At 39.3% G+C, this 20,016-nt stretch overlaps 1 long non-coding RNA gene across 2 annotated transcripts in view; it reads left to right on the forward strand.

Moving 5' to 3' along the window:
- LOC128315703 (uncharacterized) overlaps positions 1-20,016 on the forward strand; it is a 446,648-nt gene that overhangs the window by 393,899 nt on the left and 32,733 nt on the right. The window lies entirely within an intron of this gene.

Below are 20,016 nucleotides of genomic sequence, written 5' to 3' on the forward strand. Positions count from 1 at the left end.
CATCCTAACATAAAGAGGGTTACCTTGAGGTCATTCTGAACCTGTTGTAACTGCATTTAAAAACAAGTTTTGAAAGTATCGAGCTGACCTGCAAGTTACCTAACTTCCTGCCACAACAAAGTCCAAAGCTCTTTATGGGAAAACAACAAAATCTAGCATTAAATCTTGTGAAATGCCATATCCAGCATCTAATGGAAACTATTACACACGTGAGAAAGCAGGAAAATAAGACCTGTAACAAAGAGAAAAACCAATAAATAGAGACTCACATATCACACAGATTATGGAATTAGTAGACAGAGAATTTAAAACAGCCTCTATGAATCTGCTCAACTATTTCAAGAACGACATGAGCAAAATAGGAGGTGATGAAAAAGTCTAAAAACTGTAGACTTGAAAAATAAATATATACATTTGGTACATCACTCAACTGTATTAAAAGTAGATAAGACACTGCAGAAGAAAAATTATTGAACTTGAAAATGTAGCACCAGAAACTATCTAAACTGACATGAAGAATAAAGAAGACTAAAATAATAAAAAATAAAAAAGTCTCAAATGATCTGTAATTGAGTATAATTAGAAACAGGAAGGAGAGGGAGGAAATACAACTATACTGTTTTATGACTCTTACTTTATTCCTGAAGGGGTCTATTACTTGAAGGTAGGCTTTTGTAAGTTAAAAATTCAAATTGTTTTTAAAAATGTCATGGGAAAAATAAACTGCCATTAGTGTAGATAAAGTGTTATAGTAAAAATATCCAATAATCCAAAACAAAACAGGAAAAGTAAAAAGGAACAGAGACAAAATGAAAGAAATAGACAAAAGCTATCAAGATGGTTGATATAATCCCCAAATTGTAGACAACTACACTGAATGTAAGCAATTTAAACATTCTACTTGAAAAGCATGGTCTGTCAGGCTAGATTATAAAGTAAGACAGCTGTATGTTGCCTATAAGAAAAAGACTTTAAAAATAAAGACATAAATACCTTAAAAGTAAAAGGATGGGAAACAATATAATGTGCCACTACGGATCAAGAGAAAACAATAATGGCTATATTAACACTAATCAAAGTACACATCTGACAAAGAAATATTAGCAAAAATAGAAGGGAACATTTTACCAAGGAGTCGGTTTATCAGGATAATATAACAAACCTTAAATGTTCATGTACCTAATACCAGAGCTTCAAAAATACATGAAGAAAAATCTGACCCAACTGAAATCAGCAATAGACAAACTGTTACGGCTGGATATTTCAGCCATCCTTTTTCAGTAGTTAATAAAATGAGTCATCATAAAATCAGTACAATACAGAACTCTTATAAAATACAATCACCAGCTTCACTGAATTAGCATTGTTGATGGGAATATTAAATGTTTCAACCACTTTGGAAAACAACTTGGGATTTTCTTATCAAGTTAAACATACCCTTGATATAGAACCCTACAGTTCCACTGGTAGGCATTTTCCCGAGAGACTGAGAGACACATATCCACCCAAAGACGAGTACATGAATGTTCTTAGAAGTTTTATTAATTATAGCCCCAAACTGGCAAATGAATGAACAATCTGTGGTGAATTCATATGATAAAAAGCTACTCAGAATAAAAAGTAAGATCTATACAACACACTGGTTTAATTTTAAAAGCTTCATGCTGCACAAAAGAAACCACACCTAAAAGAGTTCATATGGTTTGCTTCTGTTCAGATGAAATCCCAGAAAATGAAAATTACAGAATGCAGGTAAATATTTTCCTTGAGATTAAGGAAGGATGAGGGGCCCTAATGCAAAGGGACATAAGGAAATTTGGGGGTTTTATGGGAATGTTCTGTACCTTGATTGTGGAGGTAGTTACACAGGTGTATACACTTGTCAAATTCCATTGAACTATGTATTTAAAATAGGTGTGGTTTGCTGCATGGGAATCACACCGTAACAAAATTGATTTCAAAAATGATGTCAGTTTCTCATCCCATTCCTAATGCCCATTTAGATGAATATTACATATACCCAGTATATTCGTTAGGAAAGAAGTCTTTAAGGGAGAGCATTCTATGGAATTAATGTCTAAGTGAATTTATGTCTTCAAATTTTTAATTACAGTTGATGCAGCCTTCCTCTTTTCTGAAACAGGAACGTGAACACAAATGAGTTTCAACCAGAAGGAAAATCCACAGCCATTACAGGTTCCCTCTCTCGATGGGACATGTATGAAACACCCACGTACAAATGGACTACTTACACTTTTGTTATTCCTGAATGTCAGATGCGCGGAGCTTTGTGGTTAGCTAGATATCTCAGCTACATGGAGAAGCAAGCACTAACCCAGTGCTTTATAATTCTTTTTGTCCACAGTGAACACAAAGAATAAAGAAAGACAACTAAGGATAATTAATTAAGTGATGCTTTTAGCTGGGTTTGGAAATAGGGGAGAAGGAAAACATTTGAGTAAAGAGGAGAGAATGCAACTAGATTTAGACACATTGAGTTTGAGGTGCCTATAAAAATCTCCAGTTTGAGATGTCCAGTAGGCAGATGGTAATGCAAGCTTGGGGCTTTAAGGAAAGTCATAGGTGCTAGGGATACAGATGTGGAAGGGAGATTGGGGGAAGAAAAGAGGAGAGGAGGGGAGGGGAGGGGTGGGAAAAGAAGAGAGATGAGGAAAGAGAAAAGAAACAGTTAATATCTATTACGGAGTTGTCTTTCAGGAAGTTGCATGATTAAAGGGAAGACAAGGAAAGAAAAGAAAAGGAGAGGAGAGGAGAGGAAAGGAGAAGAGAGGGGAGGGGAGGGGAGGAAAGGGACAAGAGACTTAAGGGACCTAGCTAGGAATTAAATATAGCAGAATATATTTCTCTGATTCTCTACATCAACTGGATGCCCAAAATTTGATTTTATTTTGACACAACCTGGAGTTGGCATCAGACTCCACATGTTTAAAGGCTCAGTCCCACAAGACTGCCTCCAGCTACCTACACTTCTGCCCAAGTTGGCTGTGAATTCCAGAGTTCCCATGACCTCTTCATCCCTTCAGGCTTGATAATTTACTAGAATGCCTCACAAAACTCAGGAAAACACTACTCACACTTGCCAAATTATTCCCAAGAATTCAACTCAGGAATAGTCAAATGCAAGAGATGCATAGGGCAAGTTATGGGGGTGGGGTGGGGGAGGGTAGAGCTCCCATGCCCTCTTTGGGCATGCCACCCTCCCAGCATGTCCACATCCACATGTTCACCAATCCAGAAGCTCTTCAAATCTCACCGTTCAAGAGATTTTATAACCCAGTCTCTAGTCCCGCTCTTCTCCCCAAAGGTTGGGATGGGGTGAATTTGAGAATTCCCACCCTCTAATGACCATTTGGTCTTACCAGGGATCAGCCCCCATCCTGAGGCTATTTAGGGGGCCCCATCCTGAGTCACCTCAACAGCAAAGGCTCTGGTGTGTTCCAGAGGGTCTTGGTTTGAATAACAAAAGACACTCCTATCAGGAAATTCCAAGGATTCTGGGAGTTCTGTGCCAGAAAAACAAGTCAAAGGCCAACTTTTTAATTTTATTTTATTTTATTTTATTTTATTTTATTTTATTATTTTATTTTATTTATTTTATTTTATTTATTAAGTATACAACAATGTCTATCAGCCCAAGGCATAGACACCAGCAAAGAGAATGAGGTATATGATAGGACAGGAAAAATTGGATTTGTGTCATCTCCATGGAAGATAGAAATGTGTTAAAGAGCACAACCCAAGAGATTTTGAAAAGAATGTAGAGACACATAGCTTTGGGGAACACAGAAGAGAAAGAGATCTGACTGGATTCATATCTATCTATCATCTATCTATATCTATCTATCTATCTATCTATCTATCTATCTATCTATCTATCTATCTATAAGCCAACTATCTACACACACACACACACACACACACACACACACACACACACACACTTGAAGTTTGATAACAAAAAAGTTAAGGAAGGGCCTGAGAAAACCGGAAAGCCAAGGGAACAGGCAAACTGAGCCAAGTCAAGTCAAGGTTTACTATACAACTTCAGGTGTTCTACAAAGTTGAAAGTCATAGATTGATAGGGTCCCCACTCTATAACATTATACATATACCACAGAAATATTGATAATTCAGAAATAAGAGCAGAGAAAATCAATGTTTGATTAATGGTTTGTTCAGCATTTTATTTTGGATGCACTCTAATGCCAATGGAAGAGGAAATTTTCATGTGGCATTTTTGTGTTTGAAACTTTTCAAATATTTACTGATAGGGATTCTGAAAATCATAAAGCAAGGCTTCAAATTTAGAAGACTTGGCGAAAACCTCTAGGTCAAAAGCAAGGAATGTATTAGTTCCCTTTATCTGCAGGGAATATGTTTCAAAACCCACAGTGGATGCCTGAAAACCTCAGGTAGTTGCAAACCCTATATACACTATGTTTTTCCTCTATGTATATACATATGATAGTGTTTGATTTATAAATTAGACTCGGTAAGAGATTAACAATAATAACAGAACAATTATAACCACGTACTGTAACAAAAGTTATGTGAATATGGCATCTCTCTCAAAATACCTTATTGTACTGTACTCACCCTTCTACGTGTGATGATGTGAGATGATAAACTGCCTACGTATTGGGACACCTGAGTGGCTCAGTTGGTTAAGTGTCCACCTTCGACTCAGGTCATGATCTTGCACTTTGTGAGTCCGAGCCCCCATGTCGGGCTCTGTGCAGACAGCTCAGAGCCTGGAGCCTGCTTTGGATTCTGTATCTCCCTCTCTGCCGCTTCTCCACTCACGTTCTGTCTCTCTGTCTCTCAGAAATGAATAAATGTTAAAAAAAATTAAAAATAAAATGCCTAGGTATAAGATGCAGTGAGGTGAATGACGCAGACACTGTGACGCAGCATAGGCTGCCTTTCTGATGATTCGTTAGAAGCAGATGAGTCTGCTTCCGACCTGTGGCCAACTGAACCTACGAGAAGCAAAACCGTGGATAAAGGGGACTACAGAATTAGCTAGGAAGGCCACCAGGCTGCAAGTATGGATGGGCAGACTTCAAGATGGCTGCCCTGGCCAGAGAGAAGGAAATTTAGCTGGAGAAAAGGGCTGTAAATATGCTAAAGGACTGTAGGGCTTTGAGGACTTGGCTCGAACTCAGTTTTATGAAAGGAAGGAATTGTGGCCAATCATGGACCATCAGGTGCTTCCAGTGGCTTCCTCCCTTATCTCTAGTTTTCTATCTGATCCACATCTTAAGGGCCACCTTCTTTTTTCGCTTTTTAGCACACTAGGAGGGTGGGCAGGCAGAGATGGGAGTGTGTGTGGGGGGGGAATAGTAGTTGTCATACTTTCTTTTTGACTTTAGAGCTGAAAACAGACAACTGGGGCCAGTGGAGCTGAGAGAAAATGGGGTAGGGGTGGAAGTAGAGAGCATGGGCAGAGTGAGAGCTGGAGATGAAGCCTCAGTTCTAAAAGTGATTCAGTGTTCATGGCCATGGGAGCAATTTCCGGTCCAGGTATTCCTAAGTCAGAAGTGGCCTTCTGTTGGATATGTATGTATATATCCCAAACTGATTCTTAATTCTTTTATTTGCTCCCATCATCAATATTTTATAAAAACTATTACAATTTTAGTCTCACTGTTTTCAAGACAGGCTGGTTAAGTGGTTCTGGGCTCTGGTCACCCCTGGGCTGGACTCTGGTCCCCAGTGAGGTCACTGTCAAGCTGGGGCTCTGGTCACCCCTGAACTGGGGCTCTGGTCACCAGTGAGGTCACTGTTAAGCTGGGGCTCCGGTCACCACTGAGCTGGGGCTCTGGTCACACCTGAGCAAGGTGCTGGTCATCTCTGAACTGGGACTCTGGTCACCAATGAGGTCCCTGTCAAGCTGGGGCTCTGGTCACCCCTCAGCTAAAACATTTTGCATGATGTCTTCCACAGTCACTTTCAATTTTCTGTATTTTCAACCAGTCTTTTAATATCACTTGAAGAAAAAAGCCGTGTGCACGCGTGCATGGATGTGTGTTAGCTGAGTGAAGTCAGTTTTGCAAGACTGTGATATGAGTTCGGTTTTGTTGTCATTTAAATTGTGTTTTGTATTGAAACATCCTTCTGAAAAGGACAGGGCCCTAGGGGTCGTACTGGCTTAGAACAAAATGTACATTCTCATATGTGCTTCTGTGTCTTAAAAGAGCCTACAAGTTGTGTGTATGAGAAGGAAGAATACTTACAGTGAAATGTATCTTATTCCTGAAAGACTTTTCACAGTCATGAACTACTCATTTTATAGAACTCAAGTTGATTTTTTTTACATCTATAAAATAGTAATAGACTTTTATGTCTTTCTATAACCATAATATAATGGTGGCCTGAAATAGAACAAAATTCCCATAAAATGTTAAATGGCTCAAAGCCACTTTATGAATTGAGATCCTTATTACAACTTTTAGGAAGTAAATATGGATGTGTAAATGAGCACGAGGCAGATCCTTAGGAATATCCTTACTGATCCTGCTGCCTTTAGGATTGTAACCCCTAGCAGCTGATTAATATGCAGGGAGACATGTAAATTGAAAAAGTTGCCTTTAACATACTATACTAATGTCTCTCTACCTAGTCATTTGGTAAAATAATTTAGCGAAATGCATCCACGGTAAATAGGTTTATCTTCAAGCCTAATGCTCTTTTCCATCTTAACTGAGCATAAAATTATATCTTTAGAGATCTGCGGGTAAGAAAGGCTTGGTGCCTCTTGAAGAGTTCAGTGTGACATATGGTTTCAAACGCAACAATTTTATCTGCAACACACAGTATCTGCAAATTTGAGCTAATGTTCCTGTGCAAACAAGAAGGGATTTATGCCCAAAAACTAAAGAAGAAGAAGAAAAATCTTTTTAGCTACCATATGTAGAACACTGAAAACTGTGTATAAATAGAAAACAATATTGACATTTGTGCATCTATAAATTTTTAGAAACATGTTTTTACAAGTGGCTCTTCTCGTCAAACATTAATGGTAACAGCGTTCTTAAATGCAGATCCTATAGGGGTCAAGCAGGTAATAAGCATGAGGAAAGCCCGCCCGGGGAGGATTGAGGGGAACCTAAGAGGGTTTCCCTGTCTAAAGCAGACAAGAACTCTACAAAATCACAATATCCAGGAGGCTGTTGCCATAGAGTGCTCCTGTCCTAGGGTGGCCGCATCTGCCAAATTTTCAAAAGATGTCCCATAATTGGATTTTGTGTGAAGTCTCACAGTCACGTTGGCAACAGGATTTTTTTTAACACAATTTCTTTTAAAACAGTTCTGTAGGTCCAATTTTGTACGTGGGTTGCTGATTTGTTACCTTGCTATCTGATGCGTGCGGTCAACCCAAAACAAAGGGCAGATGTTGGGAGAGCAGAAAGTAAAGGAGGAAGAGAGGGAAGAAGGGGAGAAGAGCAGAGGGAAAAAGGGAGAGAGGAGAATAAATGTTCCAAAATATACATAGAGATTTCATCTTGATCTCCGTAAAGAAGTGTATCTGAAGTACTAATCTCCATACAAATGAAAATTAAATTTCTTGAAAGACATGTACATTTGATTAGATTTGAAATAGGACCTTGTTTCTTTCTGAGAAATGGATTTTGTCTATTGTGTGAGATAAGGATGAACATTTATTTCTTTCACTATGGATATAATATTGACAGGGCACCACGTGCTGAGAAGACCACCGTCTCCACATGTTCAACCTCACCACCTTAGTTCCAAATCAGGTAGACACAGATATAGGTACTGATACGTATCCCTATCATCTGTTTCTGGACTCCATATTCTATCCCATCATTTATTTGACTATGATAACAGTATCACGCTGTCATTATACTATAGTTTTATAACAAATCAAACTTGATACTATAAGTCTTTCCACATTGGTGAGGATTCTTTCCTCTAGAATGTCTTGGCTATATTTGGCTCTGTGTTTTTACATATAAATTTTAAATTATCTTGTTCATTCCCAGCCCCAGGGAAGACATTTTGGCATAGCTGGACACATTGGACCCAGGGGCTCCCCTTTAAGTACACTCCCCCAAAGAAATGGAAACACGGTGCACCAAAAGACATACACGGATGTTCATTGCAGCAATTTTTGTCATCGACAAAAATCTGGAAATAATCCCAGTTTTCAACCACAGTAGAATGAATACATTAATTGTTTTATATTGATTCAAGTGAGTGCAGTGAAAATATACAGCGATGAAAATGAACCACTACTGTAGATAATGACATGGATAAATCTGGCGATAGGGAATGAATGAAACCAGACACATTTCAGTACAAATTGTGACCCAATTTGTGTAAACTTGAGAAGCCAGCACAATAAAAGTGACGGTATTAGAGGTTAGTATACTGGTTCTCTCTGAGGTGGATTGAAAGCCCGGAAGTGACATAAGGGAGACTGTTTGTATGCTTGTAATCTTGTATTCCTTTGGCCTGGATGCTGGTCACATAGGAGCATTTACTTTGTGAAAGTTCCTCAGGCTGTACATTTATGATTTGTGTACCTTTTTAAATGGATATTGTACTTCAGTAGAAAATTATGTGAAAATATAAATGTAGTGCCTGAGGCATAAGTCCTAGGTTTTGTTTTGTTTGGTTTGATTTGGTTCTGTTTTGTGTGTTTCCCTACAAGGCAAACGGGAGCCAGTGGAGAAGTCTGTGAGTCCAGCAACACGGTGTTATAGTTTATGGTATAACAAATGTGGCTTTTATTTTTATATTGAACTTTTATATGTCAGAAGAGCCTGTGGAAGAATCTATGGAGATGCCTAGTATTGTAGAGTAATGCAAGTACCCAGACAGCTGACTACCAGGTAATCAGAAAGAGAAACTGTGGAGGAAAAGACAGAGTGAGAGTAAATTAAATGGGTACCTGTATCATGGGGAGGTCATACAACTCATCTGATCATATTTCTCTCTTATTGAGAAATTCTTTGCCTTCCTTTTTCTTTTCCTTTCCCCTGTGATTATAGGGACTCATATTGATACAGCATCAACTAATGAAATCAGATTTTGCAATGACATCCTAAGATTTCCATCACCTCTAGAGTGTTTGGGACTTATGTCCCACCGCCCATCACCGTGAGCAAACTCGTGTGGTCAAATTGGCTAATGATGACTATAAGGATAGAGCGACTGAGTCTGGCCACGAGGCTCATTGCTATCAATTTTACGTTATATTAACATCTAATAATAATCATGTGCTAGTCTCTCAACAACTCTGTGATGCAGACAAAAAATTCCAATTGTGGAACATTATATAGTTCTTTGCAGGTCATAACAGTAGTGAAATTCAGGCACTTGGCTTCAAGTGTTGAGGTTTTTCTATTAGGTTGGTTATTTTCAATTTTTTTTTCTCCAGAGCTTTATTCTTAAAGGAAATAAGATGAGGAAGTTTAATAAGCAAACAGGTCGAAGAGTAGCCACTTGAATGAAGCGGCATTGGGAGAATATACCCAGGGCTGTACTGTTTCACCTTCATCTTCTCCAGTCCCAGCCCCAATCCCTCAGGCTTTTAGAACCTTCTAGAACCCTTCTTCAGTTTGGGTTTTCCCCAGAAAGCAGTCTGCAGCAAGAGTTGACATGCAGGTAGTTCACTTTTGCATAAGATCCAAAGGAACAGGATTAGGAGACTGGGAAGGACAGAAGAGAAGAAGAACAAAGCCCAAACAAGGGTGTGTGATAGAGCTGGCCATCCCTGGGGGCACCTGGGGTTCGTTCCCGCCAGGACCATCTGGGGAATCACACAAAATGAACTTCAGAAAATGGCCCACCCAAGGGATGGGAGAATGGGAACCTTTACTTACTACCTCCTGCCTCCAGTGGTCAAGGACTCGCCTTCAGAGTATGAACCTTTCTCGCATTTCCAGTTTCATGCCTATGCGAGTAGAGAAGTCCCTGTAAGTGTTCAGAGTGGCAGCATTGGAAGAGACAGGGCCTAGAAAGCTCGATCTGGGCAGTGTCGCTAAGGACAGGGGCTCTCAGGGTTTACCCGAGCAATGCTGGTTTCTGTGGCGATGCTGTAGTAAAAGGTTTCTTGCGAACATGTGAGATGGGGCCCCACGGTGTGAGACACAAACCCTAGGTCTGGCTTCCTGAACTGGCTTCACTGTTCTGGCCCCTGCATGCGTCCAGCTCACCTGGAGTGCTTGGAAATGCAGACTCCTGGGCTAGGACACAAAACTGCCCAGGCCACATGGCTTGAGCTGGGGACCCGAAACCTGCATTTCTCATCAACATCCTTAGATGACTACTCACAGTGAAGTTTCAGGACCATGACTGCGCATTCGGATTTGATTCCACTGTGACCTGTTGGCTGAAGCATCCAGACTCAGGAATACCCCTTTGATGAAGGGCTGATACTTTCTTTAGGCAAAGCAGTTACTATTATCAAGTACGGTGAGACAGGAAGCTGGTAGAACCATATTTGTTTTCTCTTCAAGAATCTTCCCTTTCCATCTTCTCTCCCTCCCTCCTTCTCTCTCACTCTATCTCTCTCTTTTAAAATTTTTTAATGTTTATTTACTTTTCAGAGAGAAAGAGAAAGAGAGAGAGAGAGAGAGACAGAGCATGAGTGGGGGAGGGGTAGAGAGCTTGGGAGACACAGAATCCAAAGCAGGCTCCAGGCTCTGAGCTGTTAGCACAAAGCCTGACATGGGCCTTGAACCCACAAACTGTGAGATCATGACCTGAGCTGAAGTTGGATGCTTAACTGAGTCACCCAGACTTGCTCTTTCTTTCCTTCTTTCTTCCTTCTTCCTTCCTTCTTCCTTCCCTTCTTCCTTCCTTCCTTTCTCTCTTCTTTCTTTCTTTCTTTCTTTCTTTCTTTCTTTCTTTCTTTCTTTCTTTCTTTCTTTCTTTCTTTCTTTCTTTCTTTCTTTCACAGGCTTCAACTTCAAACCTTTTGGGCTTTGTTGAAATACTCTTGACATTTATGCTTGGACACGTGAAAAGTTCCTCCTCTTTATGCTATTATGCCTTTTCTTGGTGGAGTTTGGCCGTTGTCCTTTCTCCAAATCTATTTTTTCCCCTTAACTTTCTCACTCTTCAGGGCATTTCAGGTCTAAATGTTGACCAAATAATTCTCTACACTGTAATTTATAAAATATTTCCTCCCGGGTCAGGAAAGTAAGAGGTTTTCTTGCAGTAGTAGTAGTAGACAGAGCCTGGATGTTTAAACAGAGCCCAAAGCAAGGTTTTGCCAACCTTTCAGAGGCTGCATCACAAATATTATTTATTTGCTTCTTCAGATATTGGAGTTAGTATAGCTTCCTGAAGGTCATCTCTTACCCTGCCTTCCCTGCTCCCCACGCCAACCTTTCTGAGTCCTCTATGAAAATAAAAGCCACCCCAGGAGGAATCATAGTAAGCTGTAATAGTTAATACCTTACTTTTGAATTAATACTCTAGCAGGGATTATTTGGAAGTCAACTGAGAATAGGAATAAGGGAGCTGTTTGTCACCTGGAAAACCTGGTTAGAATAAAACAAAATAAAAATAAAGAGAAAGGGAAGGGAAGGGAAGGAGATCTTTACAATTTTGCTTAAAACTGACAGGTGGGGGCACCTGGTGGCTCAGTTGGTTAAACGTCCGATTTCGGCTCAGGTCATGATCATGAGTTCGAGCCCTGCGTCGGGCTCTGTGCTGACAGCTCAGAGCCTGGAGCCTGCTTCAGATTCTGTGTCTCCGTCTCTCTCGGCCCCTCCCCTGCTCACAATCTCTCTCTCTCTCTCTCTTTCTCAAAACTAAATAAACATTAAAAAAATTAAAAAAACAAAACAAAACAAAACAACAAAACCTGGCAGGTGGTCATAGAACTTCAGGTGATTTGGACTACCTTAATTTGCCAACCTAGGGTTTAAAGGCACACTATTTTGAAATTTTGATTTTTAAAAAAATGTTTGTTTATTTTCGGGTGAGAGAGTGAGGGAGGGGCAGAGAGACGGGGAGCAAAGGATCTGAAGCGGGCTTTGCACTGGCAGCAGCGAGCCCGATACAGGGCATGAACTCAAGGGACTGTGAGATCATGACCTGAGCTGACATAGGATGCTTAACCAACTCAGCCACCCAGGCGCCCCTGAAATTTTGACTTTTAAAAGGAATCGAGGCTTATCCCACAGGGACAAAGAAAGCCATAGGTTGTCCACTTTCTTGCTGTTGTTACAAAATGACATTTACCCCTACCAGGGTATGACTACAGTATCTAGAAGAAAAAAAAACAGGGGAGCCCCTGGGTGGCTCAGTTGGTTAAGCCTTGGACTTCGGCTCAAGATCTTATGGTTCTTGAGTTGGAGCCCTGCGTGGGGCTCTGTGCTGACAGCTTAGAGCCTGGAGCCTGCTTCGGATTCTTTGTCTCCTCTTTCTGTGCCCCTTCCCTGCTCATGCTCTGTCTCTGTCTCTCTCTCCCTCTCAAAAATAAATAAACATTAAAAACGTTTTTTTTAAGTTTAAAAAAATGACCTTACAAATTCCAAGTTTTATTTGCCCTATGTGTATTGCCAACAGAGCTCAAAGGTAAGGGGTGCTTAGGTCAATGGCATTCGCATAGGGTTGCCATCCTCGTGGACTGCCCGGAAGGAATACGATGGACAAATTACACTTCATTTTGAGCCTGCCTCTACCACAGAAGTAGCAGCAGCTCCTTTCAGATAGGGTGAAAGTGAGTTGTCCTAACTTTGAGAAGTTACTTGTGTGGTCATATCGTACAACCCACTTCACGACTTCTGCCCTGATTTTGTATTCAACTTATTTATATTTTAATATAGTACTCAATGCAAGAGAATATATGTGACATATATGTATGTATGTGTTATGTATCTTTCTGCATGTGTAAGTTATAAAGGGTGATAATGTAACGGACAACTGTGAACCCAACTGTCCAATCCAAGTGATCAAACATGTCACAAAACTTCCCTCTGTGTATCTTTCCCCCGTTCCCCTCAATCTTCCCCTTACCTTACACAAAAGCTAATCAGTACCTTGAATTTTGTCTTCTCACTGCCTAACCTATTTTTATTGTTTAATCATATGTTTATATCTATGCCTAAATAACACATTTTCCAGTGTTTCTTGTTTTTGACCGTTACATTAAGTATAGCACATGGCGTGTCTTCTTCTGTGACTCTTTCGTTTCACCAAAATTCATTCATGTTGTCTGCCACTGCCATTCAATCATGTATTTTTCCCTCAATGACAGTGTCACGTTAACATCTTCCCTTGTCAAAGGGGAAGTATTACCTCCACTTTGCTGATGCTGTTTTGAATATATTCTTCTGTATCTCCTCGTGTACATATGAGCAACAATTTCTCCTGGGTATGTACCTAGGGCAGGGTTTCTTGATTGGCACATTTGGGGCCAGGTAATTCTTTGTTGTGTAGGTCTGTCCTGTGCATTGTAGGATGTCTAAGAGAGCATCCCTGGCCTCTACCCACTAGATGCCAGTAGTGTGACAACCAAAAATGTCTAAAGACAGCTGCCACATATTCTCTAGAGGTCAAAATCACTGACCCAGGAATACAGCTGTTGGGTGGAGATCAGGTGTGTGAATATTCATCTTTACAAGAGAATGCCAAATAGTTTTCTAAAGTAATAATAACAACTTAATGTCCTCTGCCTTTCCTGTTGATTCACTTCCTCTCCAGTACTTGGTATTTATTATCAAATATTTAGATTTGAGACAACTAAATATGTGTAAAATGGAATCTCATTCCCAAAATTATCCCATTTTGGCAGTAATTTGTATTTCCTTGATTATTAACTGGATTGAGAACCTTTTGACATGTGTTTGGGACAAACTTGTTTCTTCTTCTGTGTTTATGCCTGTGTTTGGATCTATGCCTAGTTTTCTGCTGGGTTTTCTGTTTTACTTATTTATAGAAATTATTATGTGTTCAGGGTACTAATCCTTAGTCTATTAAGTGACTTTTAAATCTCTCTCCTAGTTTGCCATTTGTTTTTTAATTCTCTCTATGATGCCTTTTGATGAATAAATTGTTTTCCTTTCTTCTTGTTTTTGTTCAAATATATTTGACCTAACATTATATTAGTTTCAGGTGTACAATGTAGTGAATTGATACTTGCATATGTTGCAAAATGATCACCATGGTAAATTCAGTTAACATCAATCATCGCACAGCTACAAATTGTTTTTTGCCATGATGAGAATTTTCAAGATCCACTTTCCTAACTACTTTCAAGTATGCAATACAGTATTCTTCTATAGTCCCCATGCTGTACATTATATCCCATGATTTATTCATTGTATAACTGGAAATTTGTATCCTTTGACCCCCTTTACTGATTTCCCCCATCCGTCAGCCCCTACCTTTCTCTTCAGGCAACCACTAATCTGTTCTTCATATGCATCCACTCCATTTTTTTTTAGATTCTACTTCTGAGAGAGACTATATGGCATTTCCATATTTCCATTTGACTTATTTCACTTAGTATAATACCCTTGAGGTCTATTCATGTGGTCACAAATGGCAAGATATCATCCTTTTTATGGCTGAATAATATTCCGTTGTACATGTATACTGAGTCTTTGTATCCATTTAATTATCAATGGACAGTTAGGTTGTCCAATAATTGTCCAGTAATGCTGCAGTGTATGTCGGGGTTCATCTATCCTTTCCAATTAGTATTTTTGTATTATTTGGGTAAATACCCGGTAGTGCAATTACTGGATCATATGGTAGTTCTATTTGTAATTTTTTGAGGAACTCCCATGCTGTTTTCCATAGTGGCTGTTCCAATTTCCATTTCTACCAGCAGCACATAAGGGTTCCTTTTTCTCCACATCCTTGCCAACACTTGTTTTTTCTTGTACAGGAGAAGAAAAATGCGGGAAAAATTCTATTAATGTTTATATTATGCAACTAATACATCCTATATATCTCTATCTCTATCTCTATCTCTATATCTGTATCTATATCTATATAGATAGATCATTCTGACAGGAGTGAGGTATAATCTCATTGTGGTTTTGATTTGCATTTCCCTAATGGTTAGTGATTTTGAACATCTTTTTATGTGTCTATGGCCAAGAGTATGCCTTCTTTGGAAAAACGTCTATTAAGATCCTCTGCCCATTTTTTAATTGGATTGTTTTTTAGCTGTTGAGTTGTATGTGTTCTCTATATGTTTTGGGCATTAACCCCTGATCAGATATATGGTTTGCAAATATTTTCTTCCATTCAGTAGGTTGCTTTTTCATTTTGTTGACAGGTTATTTTGTTGTCAGAAACTTTTTAGTTTGATATAGTTTCACTTGTTTATTTTTGCTTCTGTTGCCTTTGCTTTTGATTCAAAAAATTATCACCAAGACTTATGTCAAGAAGCTTACTGCCTATGTGTTCTTCTAGGAGTTTTATGATTTCAGGTCTTATATTCAAGTCTTTAATCCATTTTGAGTTGATGGTCCAGTGTTCTCAGCATCATTTATTAAAGAGGCTGTTTTTTCCTCCATTGTATATTCTCGGCTCCTTTGTCGTAAACTGATTGACCATGTAAGTGTAGGTTTATTTCTGAGCTTTCTATTCTGTTCTGTGGACCTATGTGTCTATATTTACACCATTGCCATACTATTTTGATTGCTATAGCTTTGCGATGTAGTTTGAAATCAGGGACCATGATGCCTCCAGCTTTGTTTGAATGAGTTTGGAAGTATTTCTCCTCTTTTTTTTTTCCTGGAAGAGCTTGAGAAGGATTGGTATTACTTCTTTGTTTTGTAGAATTAACCAGTGAAGCTGTCTGGCCCTGGACTTTGTTGGGAGGTTTTGATTACAGTTTTAATTTACTGACTAGTAATCAGTCTGTTCAGGTTTTCTAGTTATTTATAATTTTGATACTATTGAATTTATTATTAATTTTCTTTCATGGCTAACCTTTTTTGCCCCAGGATTACGAAGAAATTTTCCCATGTTTTCATCTGAGTTTACCACATAAATAGAATAGCTTCTACCTGACTTGCTCTCTCTTGAATTGTTCATGCTGGGGAAAACCAGATGCTGTGTCATGAGGACACTTGGCTGGCCTCAGGAGAGGTTCACAGGGAAATGATCTGAAGCTTCCAACCAACAAGGAACACCAACATGCCAATCAAGTGTCTGAGTGCTTTGGAAGTGGATATTCCAGCCACAGTCAAGCCTTCAGATGGCTGCAACTTTATGAGAGACCCTGAGCCAGTGCTCAAATTTCAAGTCCTTAAATCCCTGACTCTCAGAAACTGGGAGAAATAATGTATGTTTATTGTCATTTTGAGCTACTAAATTTTTGGGTAATTTGTTATATAGCCGTAGGTACCTAAAACAGCTAACCTTCTTGTTTGCCAATGATCTTTTATTATGGTCACATTACTTGATTCATCTATTAAGAATCCTTCAGGTCAAAAATTGAGAAGCGTTTCTTTGAGCATGCGTGTGCTTTGTGCCAGTGGCTTTGGGTGCCATAGATGATGTTTCTGTTTACCTGGAGAACCTTGGGTCAGCTCAAGAATCCTAGGCTTAGCTTCCCTACTTTGATGTTTGCCCAAGACTCAGCCCCCAACAGTAATGCTGCCATCCTGTTACATCCTTAGGTCACCCCTGTTCCTCCTGACCCCTGATAACTGTCTCAAGTTCTCTACTGTAAAAATTTACATGGCAGGAGCTAGGAGAGAGGATCTGAAAATATCCACTGATTCAAATGCAAACAACAATGTTTTGAAGACTGTGTCCTATGTAAGCTGCACTGCTAGCAGAAATTCTTCAGAGTATCTGGTCAGCCATAAGGCTAGAAGCAGATAGCCAGATGATTTTATCAAGATTTTCTCATGTAGGGGTTAGAACAGATAGCTTCTTTCCTCTACATGGGTGTTCAATATCATTTTATCTGGGGCTTTGTGGCTGCATAAGATTAAGTTAAAAGACTTCTTTCTTTTAAGCAACAATTGACCTATTGATAGACAAAAATCAGCTGAATATAGATGTTCCATCAAATGCAGGGGTGCATAAGCTAGACATATTCCTTCAGTTTTCCCAAACGACATATGTTATGTTATGTAACTTGCCAAGTGCCATAAGTTCAGAGCCTCTAAGGAGTGCTAGTTTTCCCAAGGCAGAATTTCAGGAAACTACCGTCCTGGGAATCTGATGGGGGTGGGGATTATCTGCAGCAATAACCTATCTTGACTTTCTGGGCCTCCGTTTCCGAATCTATAAAATGTGGAGATAGTTTGAGGTGACGGTTAGAATCTTTTCCAGCTCCTATATTTTTAAAAATACCTACGGATAATGTCTTTTGGTAGAAGAAAATGGTGTGTAAAATAGATCCCTCTTGGCCACCATGCTGAGAGAGCCAAGGGTTAATGAGATTATTTTCATATTCCCAATGACCAAGTCCACATTTCATGTTGAATTGCTCTCAGCCTTTGAGAACCCTCTCACTACTCCTGAAAAGGCCTCAGACATGGCAGCGCTTTGAAAATATTTACTCCTGATAAGAGTTGAAATCTATCAGGGACAACAGAAATGAGACACTTTGGGTTGGGACAGGAAGAAGAAAGGAACATTAATAAAAGGGAGAGGACAGCAGACGAAACTTTGTTAAATCATGATCTTGATCAAGAAGGAACTCTGGCTTCAGAAAGGTCTTTTCATTAATTAAAAAATTGCCTTTGTGTGCATGTATGTATATTAGCAGCAAGCCTTAATTGGCAGCCTGGGAATGCCTGGGTGGCTCAGTCAGTTAAGCCTCTGACTCTTGATTTCAGCTCAGGTCATGATCTCATGGTCTGTGGGTTCAAGCCCTTCACTGGGCTCTGCACTGACAGTGTAGAGCCTGCTTGGGATTCTCTCTCTCTCTCTCTCTCTCTGACCCTCCCCTGCTCATGCTCTGTCTCTCTCTCCCAAAATAAATAGATAATCATGAAAAAAAACGAACAAAAAAGAATTAATTGGCAGTCTTGAGGTTGTTGTGTCAGAGACCTTCAATAAAATTGGGATTTCTCTCATCCTTTCTAAGCAGAGAGTGTTTCTTTCCTGCACAACAAAGATGAGGAAGCAACTGGAATTTGGGTCTCCCAAAAGCAGCTTTGTTTTTCACGTGGTCTGGTGAGTCATTCTTTAGCTGGTAACCCCTGAGCAACGTCCTAGCCATTGCCTGCACCATGAGACCTGCTTTGAGCACATTCCTCCTGGCCCTCGCAGGGCTGCAGTGAGTTGGTAACAGGCTGGAAGAACCACACATCTCTCACGCATGCGGTTCCCTTTGGCGTGCCTGTAATATAGTGGATGCATGCACCATGACTTGCTCAGTTGAACGTGCCTTCATTTATCTGGTGGCATTTTCTAATACACCTCACAAATTCCCTTAATTTTGCCACTTCCCACATCAAAAACAAAGTTGAAGAAGGAAGATTATAAGGAAGGTTTCACATTAAGGATTCTGGTGACAACAACCTGGTGATTTTTCAGTCAATCAGGATTTTTTTTTTCCCCTTGGGAAGAAATAGAAAGTAGGTGGATAATTATTTAGTTGAGCTTAAAATGTTTCTTCTGCATGAGTTCCAGAGAAAATGAAGATGCTTTTGTTATTAGCAAGGTAATGAAAGGCGGGCCAAGGTTCCAGGTAGGTAGGGGAATTTGAGAGGGGGTGGAGTTGAGGGGGAGTTTTTCAATTGTGGTGTTAAGGGAAGGAGAAAATGAAGGAAAGAGACAGGGGATAAGTGTCTTCTTAAAACAAAACTTACAGCACTATGTGGCAAGAAGGCTAAAATTTACTGAACCAAGTTTAAAGTTGTCATTAGAAATAATGAATTTAAAATTTACCATAATTATGGCAAATTTGATTTGTTCTTCATGTGGAATTGTGCATATCCTAATGCCACGGAAAATGGTCTTTGATTAAATGAAAGCTTTTCAAGTAGCAGAGGGGAAAAAATCCAATATACTATTAGATATGCATACATCTCATTAGGTATTTCCTTGACTGCCAAAAAATGGATTCAGATGTCTCTAGGCAAACTCTGGATTCACTGGGGATAGATGCTAGAATTCAGATATTTGAGTGTAAAAATTTTTAAGTGACTTATTTCTTAAGATACATTAGACATCTCTAGCATAAGACAGAGACATTCGTCATTTCATGATGACCTATATTTCCCCTGGGTCTCTTTCTTAATATTAGTGCACAAAAATTGGGACATATTAACGCTGGAATAAACCAGCCCATCTGGTCTTTCAGGTTGACTGACGTGCTCAACTGCAGTGTAGCTGTGTCAACTAAACTCTTTGGGTTCTTGGTTAATTTATAAATTGATGAGGTTAGAGTGGATAAAGTCTTGGGTTCTTCCTCAGTCAATAATTCTGAATTTTCTCTAACACATTTAAGTGAGCTTAAGACATACACCTTTTTCACATTTTAATATCTTTGATATTGAAGTCATCTTAAGTAGATATTCCTTAATCATTGTGTCACAGCATAATCAGCATGTTTTACTTCTCTCTTTTGAAGGTACATAAAATAATGGTACATGTTGCAATTAATGTCATCTTAGATTTGATAGAATATTCTGTGCAATTGAGACATGAACCCCAAACATACCAAACTCGTCCAATATCATCATCCATCAGCCAATCATTCCAAAACCGACTTAGTTTCCATTATTGGGCATCTTTGGGAGGCAGAATTTTGATTCCAGAAAAGAATTTAGTGATGGGTGTTCCATAAAGAAACTGTTCCTTTCGTTTTCTTTGGACATCTATTCGGGGATAATCCATTCCTTTTCTGATGAAGCTATCTTCTTCCTTAGTTTTGTTCAAGAGTCAACCCGTTTAATTCCTGATTATGCTGGTGTAAAATGTAAAATAGGCAATGAGACAGACAATTCTTTCCTATGCCTCAGTATACTTATTTAAAAGCTAATTGTTGAATTCCTGTATATTATGTCACACAGTAGTGATACAGCAGTA

The sequence above is a fragment of the Acinonyx jubatus genome, chromosome B2 (genome assembly GCF_027475565.1).
Source record: "Acinonyx jubatus isolate Ajub_Pintada_27869175 chromosome B2, VMU_Ajub_asm_v1.0, whole genome shotgun sequence".
Taxonomy (NCBI): domain Eukaryota; kingdom Metazoa; phylum Chordata; class Mammalia; order Carnivora; family Felidae; genus Acinonyx; species Acinonyx jubatus.